The sequence below is a fragment of the Microtus ochrogaster genome, linkage group LG9 (genome assembly GCF_000317375.1).
Source record: "Microtus ochrogaster isolate Prairie Vole_2 linkage group LG9, MicOch1.0, whole genome shotgun sequence".
Lineage (NCBI taxonomy): Eukaryota > Metazoa > Chordata > Mammalia > Rodentia > Cricetidae > Microtus > Microtus ochrogaster.
In genome coordinates, this window is record NC_022034.1 from 38,514,440 (window position 1) to 38,526,270 (window position 11,831).

The window sequence follows — 11,831 nt, forward strand, 5'->3', positions numbered from 1 at the left end:
GCCTCATTCTTTTATTTTTTGCCCATACTTGGTTTTGGATTTGGATTCATTAAGATTTAAGTGGTGGTGGCACACGTCTTTGATCCCAGCACTCGCGAGGCAGAGGTAGGTGTATCTCTATGAGTTCAAGACCAACCTGATCTACAAGAGCTAGTTACAGGACAACTAGGGCTGCTACACAGAGAAACCACATCTCAAAAAACAAAAAGAAACAAACAAAAGATTAAAAACTCTAGGGATATGTTGGTGCATGACTTTAATCCCAGCACTGAGAAGATAGAGGCAGCTGGATTTCTGAGTCCAAGGCCAGCCTGGTCTACATAGTAAGTTCCAACACAGTCAAGAAATCAGGACTATACAGAGAGACCCTGTCTCAAAAAAAAAAAAAAAAAAAAAAAAAGAGAGAGAGAGAGAGAAAAAGAGAGCAAGAAAGAAAGAAAAAAAAGATACAAATCTAAGGCATCCAGCTACATGTTTATTTTGACAATAACCAGACAAAACCATGATGACTGGTTTAGAGGAGTTGTTTTGGCCTTATGATTAAGAGGAAATATCTACAAATATGAAACTGCCAAGAAGACTGACCTTAGCCAGCATGTTGAAGTACTGACTGATGAATATCTGTTTACTTTGGGGATGAGGGTAGTGCTTCTGGGTGATGGAATGGACTTGCAGACAGATCCCTCTATCTTCCATCACATAAATCATCCTGGCCAGACTGGTTAATCTTTCTGCATCCCATTTGCTCTGTTACTAAATAAAAAAATAAAGCTAACAATTTCTTCTTCTTCTTCTCCTTCTTCTCCTCCTCCTCCTCCTCCTTTTTCTCCTCCTCCTCCTTCTCCTTCTTCTCCTCCTTCTTCTCTTCCTCTTCTCCTCCTCCTCCTCTTCTTCTCCTCCTCCTCCTTCTTTATTTTTTTTTGTTCTTCTCAAATGGCTATCAAAATCAAATTAGCTTCTGATACAAACATGCCTACAAAATCACAAAGTGACATATAAAGTCATGTTAAATTTGTTAGGCAGGTCACCTTACACATAGATAATGCTGAGTTCTGTATTCAAGAAGCAGAGGACAAGTACAATTCTGTTCCTGGTTTTTAAAAAAGGAATTTATTTCAATGGTTTTTGTTGTAGTTGTTTGATGATTTACCTCTTTTTCCTTTCCGTTTTCTTTCTTTTCATTGTATGAAGAAAAAAAACCCAGAATTCTCTACATTGTATTCCAGAGTGAAGTAAACAAAAACAGCTTATCAGGAAAGTAGCAGGAATGGGGAAACTTAGAAGGAAGATTTTTCCTTGTTCTATCATAAATGATTTACAGAGCTTCTACTTAAGAATAACAGACCAAGACTCACCTGAACCTTTTCACACAGCCCAAACACCTACAACTTGGGATTTTGGGCCACATGCCAGTATTTCTTCAAGAGCATTATAAGTGGTCTAATAACCAGAAGCTGGAAATTTCTCTTTTCTTACATAAAGCATTCTGCACTTCCTTTCTGTCACTCGCAATTGTCCAATTGAAGCAAGCTGTATTATAGACTACCCAGGAAGATGGACACTGACAATGTCCATACCTGGGATTCCCAACGAACAATGCTGAATAAGGTCAGTCAGGTGCCTATGAGGCCAAATCTAAAGAGCTATCTATGTACTGTCCACCTTCGTCCAATCAGGGACAAGTATACATTCTGATGTACTTCCATGTACTTCTTCCCTGTGTATCTCCAGCCTACCTGTGATCAAGCACATCTGTGCAATTGAGGGCAACCAACCTTGTTTATTGAAGTGAAAGCCCATGACTTGTCATCTTACAAGAACCACAGCCCCTAGCATTCTAGGAAATTATCTGTCCCCGGGCAAGTGAGGCTCACAGGTTAACTTGACCCTTAGACTGCCTCCACCTTCCTCCTCTCTGTGGGCAGCTATTCTTTCATATATTTTAAATGTGAAGGAGGGAAATTGGGATGCTTTCTCCCCCATTTTGACATAGTTCAAATTCTGAGAAGGAGAGGCAGAAAAAACCTTACATGGAAGTTCAGGCTGTGAAATTAGCACATGAAAGGAACCAGTGACAAAGAGGAAGACTAAGAACTCCCCAATTAAACCTGCCCCATCAAAGATAGAGCATGCATGGAAATGCGTGCAATATGCAAATGCCAAAGCAGGCTGCAACCCTTAGGGCAGGAAGCCATTGATCTTCTAGCCTTCCTCCTGGCTCTGGCCTGCTTCCTCTCATAGAAATGTGTTCCTTCTCCTTAACAAATTGTTACTGCTTCTTCTGCTATCTACGTCTCTGCCTAATTCTTGTTTCAAGACATAACAATCTAGAAATCCCCTAGGGTTTGTGGATATGCAAGGATAATAGGGGTACAATTCTGATATTTCTCTCTTTCTTAAGAGATTATTTTGGGGACATAGAAGAGTCATGATTATGAAGAAGGGACTATCTTCAGTGATTTTCAAGCTGGCTAATTTCTAACTAGCTACCTAGCCATGCCTACTTGCAAGTAAAAGGTTTCAGGATTAAGACAAATCCATCAACTCTTTCTACATACTACTGGAAACTGGAAACACAAAACTGTCGTAGCAACTCAACAGAAATGCCAAGAGATTGGCCTGAAAATGCTTAAACCTTCCTACATCAGGATAGACCATCATCCACACTTATGAAATGAGATTTTTTTTTAAATTTCCATTATATGCTGTATGTGACACCTTTTTTAACTTTCTATTTACTCTTTGTGTCTTTCACATCATGCATCTTGATCCCATTCATCTCTCCATTCCTTTGTATCTACCCTCTGCCCCTGCAATCTCCACCTGAAAAAATGAGGTAAAATAAAATTTTAAAGAAAAGAAAAAGGGGGGGGAGAAAAGTAGAAGAAAAGTCTCATCATGGACTCTGCAGTGTGACACAGTGAGTCACTCTGGGAGCATTTTTGTCCATACATCTTTACTTTCAAGAGTCATTGGTCTGGGTTAGAGCCCCTGGTTTCTGCTACACCATCAATACTGGGCCCTCACTAGGGCTCCTCTTGGATATCCTATTGTTGTCCTGTGTCATAGAGATCTTACAGCTTTGGGTCTACAGGAATGGTCCCTTCACATGGTCCAGCAGGTCATAGATGGAGCAGATGTTGGGGTGGGCCAACCTATAACCCTGGTTCTGAGCCTGGGTAGTTGTAGGATTGGTCAGTCTACCAGCTCTCCCTGTCCTCACCACAAGAGTGAACTCGTCGATATTGCTCTGGCTTGTTCACCCTACACAACAATGAGCTAGGGGCAGGGCTGGTTCTCCTGCTTTCAGGCTCTCAGGGTCTGCTCACCCTCGCCTGTACCATCAGGGTCAGCTCAATTGTGTTTCCTAGATGAAGTTCAAGGGCCACTCTCCCAGGTGCTATAGAAGATGAGGGGCAGCTACAGCTCTCCTACTCTTACTCCCTCAGGACCTCTCTCCCACCTGCTTCAGGTGGTGAGGAGGAGGAAGGCGTCTCTCCCTTGCCCATATTACCATATGGTAGATGAGTGGGGATATCAGTTATCCCACTGTCAGCTTTCAGGGCCTGCTTACTCATGCCCCTACACCAGGGTCAGCTCCACTGTACTGCCCAGATGAGGAGTAGGGCCCACTCTCCTAGGTATTGCAGCTGGTAAGGGGGAGGGTCCGCCAAAGATGGTGAGGGGTGAGGGGCAAGTGGGGAACATTGCTCCCTTGCCCATGTTGCTTCATGCCAGATGAGTAGTGAGGTCAGTGCTCTCCCATGATCACATAGGTGGGTCACCCCACCTCTTAACAGAGTCAGCACTACTATGCTGTCCAGGTGAGGTGCAGGGCCTGCTCTCCTGAGTGTTTCAGCCAGTGATGGGCAGGACCAGTCCTCCCTAGTATTGCAGCCAGTGAAAGGTGGGTCCGCTCTGCACAGCCCTATCCTCTCAGCCTTCAGTGGCAACAGAAGTCATGGAGGGCCATCAACACGGACCATGGCAGCAACAGAACCATGGCAGCAGATCAGGTCCAGACATCACCATTGCTATGAATGTCAGTCAAGCCACCTCAGTCTGACCCTTACTGCTTTCACCTCTTCAGATATGCCTCTGTCCACAGGACAAGAAGCACTCTTTCTCTCTCTTTCTCTCTCCACTCCATACATTTGCTTACCACAAAGGTGCCTGACTGCCTGGCACCTCAAGACTGCTCTGGGGTGAGACATTTTTTCCTCATCACCCAATACAAACTGCCCCAGGACTGGAGATTATTCTTTAAAGTAGAGAATTATTAAATGAAATGAGGTTAATATGTTTTTGTTTTGTTTTGTTTTGGTTTTGGTTTTTCGAGACAGGGTTTCTCTGTGGTTTTGGAGCCTGTCCTGGAACTAGCTCTTGTAGACTAGGCTGGTCTAGAACTCACAGAGATCCGCCTGCCTCCGCCTCCCAAGTGCTGGGATTAAAGGCGTGCACCACCACCGCCCAGCAATGAGGTTAATATGAAAACATATTAGAAGCTTAGTAGACACATTAAGGACAGAGGGAATAATTTAAAAAAAAAAACCCACAAACAAGTTATGAATGCTGCCAATAGGTCTCAGGCTCTCCTCATTTCTCTGAGAAGAACCAATAATTAATAATTGAATTTGGCTGCAAGAAATATAGATGATGTAATAGTTTGGAAAAAGAATGGGATGGAGGGGGAGAGAGAAATTAGAGAGTGGTAGCAGGGGTTACTTTTGTCAAGAAGTTTTCTAACTTGGGATGTCTCTCTGTATACTGTGAATTTGTTTTATTCTCTTAATAAAGAAGCTGAAATGGCCAATAGCCAGGCAGAATGGAAGCAGAAAGAAAACCCAGAGATACAGGGAGAAAAAGGACAGACATTAACAGGGAGAGGCCAGCAGCCATTGGGGAAGCAAGATGTAACAAGCCATAAGCCTCATGGTAAAATATAGAATAATAAAAATGGGTTAATTTAAGTTATAAAAGCCAGTTAATAATATGCCTGAGCTAACAGGCCAAACAATTTTCAATTAATATTAAGCCTCAGAGTGTTTATTTGGGAACTGGCAGGCAGGAGAGAAACCTCAGGTTACAGATTTGTTGTGATCGACGGCAACACACTCAGTTGGTAAGACACTTGCTGTTTGAGTTTGGATTCCCAGAACCTACATAAATTCTGTGCACAGTGTTAGGTACCTATAACTCAGCGGTGGTGGGTACTGACAAGAGAATATAAGAACTTCACTGGAAAGATAAACTCAGAAGACCTTGTCTCGTACCTCACCACATACCTATTTAAAAACAAAAGAAAAATTTCCTGCAAATGCAGAACGTGCTTGGGATAAGGGTTGGTGGTGAAAGTAAACTCAGAAAAAAATGTTCTTTATTTTTATTTTTTGAAAGTTTTTTTTTTTTTTTGAGAGAAGTAATAGTGTGTTTACAAGTGGTAATGACCCAGTCGAGGGAAGAAACTGAAGATGCAGAACACAATGGGGGAATTTCTGAAGTGGCACTCTTGAGTGGGCAGGAAAGGACAAGATCTAGCATGTAAATGGGAAACGAGCTTTGATGTGAAGGCAGACTCTGTTTGGAAACAGTCAGGAAGCCAAGTGCATGCGTCATCGTTTTGGCGGGAGTTTGTTCCCTTCGGATGGCTTCAGTTCTCCGTGTTTTTGTTCCTGTCAGTTACACAGGAAGTGTCAGAGTCCCAAGCTTTCTCCTCATAAAGTTCCATACTCCCCAGAACTTTTGACCTCCCATCCTCACCCCTGAATTCTTCCATGACGTCATTGGGAATGTAATGTACACTGCATCTCTGTATAAGACACTTACCTATACCCTCACAATTCTGAATGTAGTTATAAAAATGAATGACTTGATTTCTACTAAGGCTGAATATATTTCTCATAGATTAGTTGAATATACTTTTTATCAATTACTTTCATGTTAGTCGTTTAGTTTTTTGTTTGTATATTTTACATTTTATTTATTTTTGGTATTTTGAGACAAAATCATTTAGTTTAACACAGGCTAGCCTTTAAGTCATCATGTATCCCAGGCTAGTCTTAAATTCACAAATTAGCCTGCCTCTTCTACCAACTCCATCTCCTCCCCACCCCCCTCCTTCATTTTTAGTTTAGGCTAATCTCCAATTCCAAACCCTCCTTGTTTAGCCTCCAGAAAGTAGGAAAAGCCACATTCACACCACACCTAGCTGCTTTTAATTTTTTTTTACTGCAGATTTCAATTTGTTCTAGTTGTTTTTTAAAACATCTTTCTATGCTACAATTAATTTTGTTTCTTATGTATGTTGTAAATATATTTACCCAAAGAGCCATTTATCTTTCAACGACTTTTTTTGATATTTGTAGATACTTTAAAAAAATTACTTTAAATCAGTAGGTAATTTATTTATAGAATCTATTTCATGCACTTAGAAAACACTTAGCTTCTCTTTGAGATGAGATACCCTAGGACACCCTAGAGAAAAGATTTGAATGTCAGTTTGTGTGAGCCCCGCATCCTTGGCAGTTTGCCAGGGAGCAGCTCTACTTAGAAGACTATTATTAACTGATATCTGAAGTTATAATTAGAGAAAAAAGAATTATTCGTTTCAAGTCCTGTGAGAGGCAAACCTACAGAAAGACAAGTTTAGTTTAAAATTATAAATCCAGGAATGATATCAAGACAATGTCCATTTTCTAAAACCTAACCATCAATTCATCCAAGCAGTTAGTGTTTTGCTGTTGCCTATGGTGTGCCAGATGCTAGGCTGGATTACAGTAAAGAAGGCTGCATGCCACATGCAGGGGGTTTGCATTTTAATGGCAGGGATCTTAGGGAACACCCAGAAAGCATCTGCCGGACAAGGGATGCAAACTCCATAGAATCATGGAATAATTTAACAGTGTATGAGCAGATGAATGACAGCATTGAAACAAGGACTGATAACTATAGCAAGTACGCCAGAACTTAAATGTGGCAAAGCTGGGTTAAGGAAACAGGAGAGAAAAAAAGCTGTTAGCTGTGAGGAGTGGAGGCACCTGGTAGACAGGTATGGATAACATGTATTCTTGGCAATAGTCACATTCCTCAACCACTCTGGTATCTGCATCTCATCTTGTCTTTATTGCTGTAGCTCAGTCTCTGAGATCCTTCGTGTACCGTCTTTTTTTTTTTCCTAATTTTTTTTGATCTATTCATACTTGCTGCTTTCAATTTCTTTACCATTCTTTCTCAATGCAACTGGAATCTGGCTTTGAGAAAGCTCAACTCTAAACTTGCTTTCCATCACCTTTTTCAGTGACCTTTGCTCCATTCCCAGCCCTCAACTTGTCTTCTTCGCAGCCTTTAACGTCCATCAAACCCTCCTGCTTGAAACCCTCTGTCTTGACTCCATGACACTATTGATTCTCTTCCTGTGTCTCAATATTTATTTATACATTTTGTTCATTTACTTTTGCATTTAACCATTTCTCATTTCTATGACTTTAAGAGGCTTTAATGGCTCCAGCTTAGTCCCTGGGAATGTTTTGTTCTGTACATTTTCTCTTGGGGATCTGTTCTAATTTCCTGTACACTGAAGATTCTGAACCTTATATCTCCAGCCTGGACTACTGATGCAGGATTAATAAAAGCTCAGAGAGAGAAATTGGGGTTCGACCTGAAGATTTAAAAAGCAAATCAGCCAGCCACTGGCTCTTACCTCTAACTCAATCTGAAATGACAACCCTGCCTCCAAGAATCTCAGAATGAGGCTATGACTGAGAACTGTCTCCTCTCATTTTATAATGCTCTCTAGGGCTGGGATTAAAGGCATATACCGTCCAGTTTCTATGGCAACTAGTGTGGCTACTGGGATTAAAGGTGTGTTACCACTGCTTGGTCTGTAAGGCTGACCAGTGGGGCTGCTTTACTTTTTGATATTCAGGCAAACTTCGAGGCCAGCCTTGTCTACAGGAGCCAGATACAGGACAGGCTCCAAAACTACAGAGAAACCCTGTCTGGAAAAACTGTAAAAAACAAAACACACACACACACAAACACACCATACACACACACACACACACACACACACACACACACACACACACACACAGAGAGAGAGAGAGAGAGAGAGAGGAAATGCCACTACAGACTACCATCTGGAAACGCAGATACCCAGTGATGTATCACTTAAATGTCAGATTGACATGATAGGCTTTAGTATTGCTATTTTAAGGTTGCCTGATGTGGAATTCCCCTCGGTATGCTGTGAATATCACTGGTTATTAAAGAAGCTGCTTTGGGCCTATTGCAGCACAGAATAGAGTTAGGTGAGAAAACTAAACTGCTGAGAGAAAGTAGGCAGAGCTGGAGAGAATCCATGTAGCCACCAAGGAGAAAGACACCTATGGGAGCCTGCTGGAATCTTGCTGCTAGGCCACAATCTCATGGTGAAATATAAAATAATAGAAATGAGTTAATTTAATATGTAAGAGCTAGCTAGAAATATGCCTAAGTAATTGGCCAAGCAGTGTTGTAATTAATACAGTTTCTGTGTGATTATTTCGGGTCTGGGCAGGCGGGAACGAATGACCGGTCTCCATCTACAGTTGCCTTTCCAGTGATGTGATTATATTTATTCTATTTTGATGAAGTCAGGGACAGCTATGCAATTTATTTTGGTCCACAACTTGTGGATGCAACTGGCATGATGAATTTCTAAGACACATCTTAGTCCATTTTCGGTTGCAATAAGATCAAGGCTGAGTTTCTCATAAACAGAGATATTCCTTAGTTCAAAAGTCTGTAAGCACAAGAGCTGGGTGTGTGTTGGTGTATGCCTAGATTCCCAATACCCAGGATGAGGTAAGAAGTGCTGCTTACTGGCTTGTTCCACATGGCTTGCTAAAACCTGGTTTCTTAAAAAAACAAAACAAAACAAACAAACAAACAAAAAGCCAGACTACCACCCACTGTGAGCTGCGCTATCCCCATCAATCACCAATTAAAAAAAAATGTTTTTCAGGACTTCCCATAGCCAGATCTTATGGAGTCATTTTCTCTGTTGAGGTTCCCTACTCTCCAATGACTTTTGCTTCTGTCAAGGTGACATAAAAGTAGCCAGAACAAGTATCATTGCTTTATATAAATATCAGAAACAATTGGCCTGCTATGAACATAAATGTGGCAAGACATTTTGCTTGTTTGTTTGATGGATTTCAAGACAGGGTCTCTGTGGTTGCCCTGGAACTCACTATGTAGACCAGGCTCACCTTGAACTCACAGAGACCAACCAGTCCCTGCTTCTCAAGTGCTGGGATTAAATGTGTGTGCCACTAAATCATTGACATAAACTTTAGAACTGTTTACTGTAATAAACAGCCTATACACAGAAGTTCATTTGATAGAGCATATCAATGTGACATGCCCAGAACAGAATGCCTGATCTTCCCTGTCTGCCCGACATCTCTTAGTCACACAGAGTGCCCATCTTGGTGAATTGCAGCCTCAGCCTTCCAGTTATGAGGTCAAAATTCCTTATAGTCTTGAATATGCTACTATAGTGCTACTGCACTATAGTGTAGTAGTCTCCTGCAGGTATATACATGAACAGGCACAAAAGATAATTTCTGTAGAGATGTCATTCAGTGGAGATTGTCTTGGTTAGGGTTTCTATTGCTGCCACAAAAGATCATGGCCAAAAATAATTTGAGAAAGAAAGGGTTTATTAGGCTTACAACAAACACCAAAGTCTGATATTTTGAATTTTGCTTTTCGACACTGAAGAAAGTCAAGATAGGAACTCAAACAGGGTAATATTCTGAAGGCAGGAGCAGATGCAGAGGCCATGGAGGGGGTGCTGCTTACTGGCCTGCTTCACATGGATTGCTCAGCCTGCTGTCATAGAACGTAGGATCATCAGCCTAAGGATGGTACCACCTTCCATGGGCTAGGCCCTCCTGTAGGAGGGTGGGCAGCTTGTTCTTCCTGGCTACCCAGCTAGCTTGGACCAGAAGTAACCACACAGAAACTGTATTAATTAAAACACTGCTTGGCCCATTAGCTCTAGCTTCTTATTGGCTAACTCTTACATATTAATTTAACCCATTTTCACTAATCTGTGTATCACTACAAGGTCGTGGCCTACCAGCAAAGTTTTAGCACATCTATCTCCAGTGGAGGCTCCATGGCATCTCTCTCTGACTCTGCCTCCTTTCTCCCAGCATTCATCTTAGTTTTCCCTGCCTACCTAAGTTCTGCCTTGCTCTAAGTCCAAAGCAGTTTCTTTATTCATTAATGGTAATCACAGCACACACAGAGGACTCCCACATCACCCTCCCCCACTGAACACTAAATGAGAAAATGCCCTTCAACTGGGCCTCCCTGAGGCATTTCCTCAACTGAAGCTCCTCAGATGTCTCTAGCTTGTGTCACACTGACATAAACCAGCCAGTACAGAGATGGGGCAGTATAAATATACATACTAAATCAAATGCATACATTTTAAATGTATGTGGCATATTATTAATTAATTTTAAATATGTGGAGATTGAAATGCAACAGAAAAATTAGAGCAAGATAAAGAGGAAGCAAGGTGTTAGGTGGAGGTTCCGATGTTAGTCAGCGTTAACCTTATTGAGGAAGAAACACTTGGGTAGGGAACTGAGAACTAAAGAACTTTTGCCCTATAACTACTATAATATATTACATATAACATACATACAAAACACAAAAAATCCAGTGATATAAAACTCATCTTAAAACAGACACGGAAAGCAATAATACCTAAATTTGGCAAGGTCTGATTTTCTGATTCTGAATCCTGCCTTGACTTCTGAGGATCTGTGAAGCTACGATAGTAATTATCCACTCAAGTGGCTAACCACAAAGTGAATGTAACGAGTCTCGAGGGAGCATTTACTTTTACCTGTGTTACTGTTTTGGATGACAGCACAATTCACTTACAATCATTACTGAATCCAAAGTCAACAATCACCAATGTCACAACTATTAAAATAAATGATTTTATGTAAAATTGCAGCATCAAAGAGAAGTGAGGGCAGCACAGTACTAGGAGGTTTGAGGCAAGATGGTTCCCAGGCCAGCACAGGCTATCCAGTCAAAATTCACCTCACTTTTGTTAAAGTGTATTATAAAAAAAAAATGCTATGGAATCTAGGAGTCATTTGAACTGTGTCATCATCTAGGTATCAAGAAAAAAACTCTGAATCTATTTCTTTCTGTGGAGTTGTAATAAAGAAATCTTGCGTGGCTTCACAATTAGAGAAACATGGTACATATTTCGTGCTCAGCCACGTATTGTAAAAAGCTGAAGTCAAATCATACCTAAAGAACTGGCAATTTTTCTTTGGACATGTTTTTGTTTTCTAAATTGTAGGGGGAAAAATCTTGCAATGAACCAATCAATCAGACATATGAGCAGGCAGGAACTTCTCAAGTACAGTCTTTTCTTTATGACATAAACGTGGTAGGAAAGACCCCTATTTTGATTTACATCGTTACGTTAACAACAAAAAGTAACCAGATGTGAAATTCAGTCTGGCCATTTTTAGTTTCAGATCCTGAAATTACTGTGGCTGAACACAGAAAAGACCTAACATTGGCTTTGCCGGACAGGGCTCTCTACATTTTACTCATCCTCTTAAACCCTTAGAAAATTAAAACTTTTATATTGCTTCTTTCATTTTATAACGGCAGCGTAACACACTATGGAGAAGCAGAAACAAAGCCTTTCGCACTTTTTTTTTTTTTTTTTTTTTTTTTTTTTTTTTTTTTTTTTTTTTTTTTTTTTTTTTGTGTCCTGGAACTCGCTCTGTAGACCAGGCTGGTCT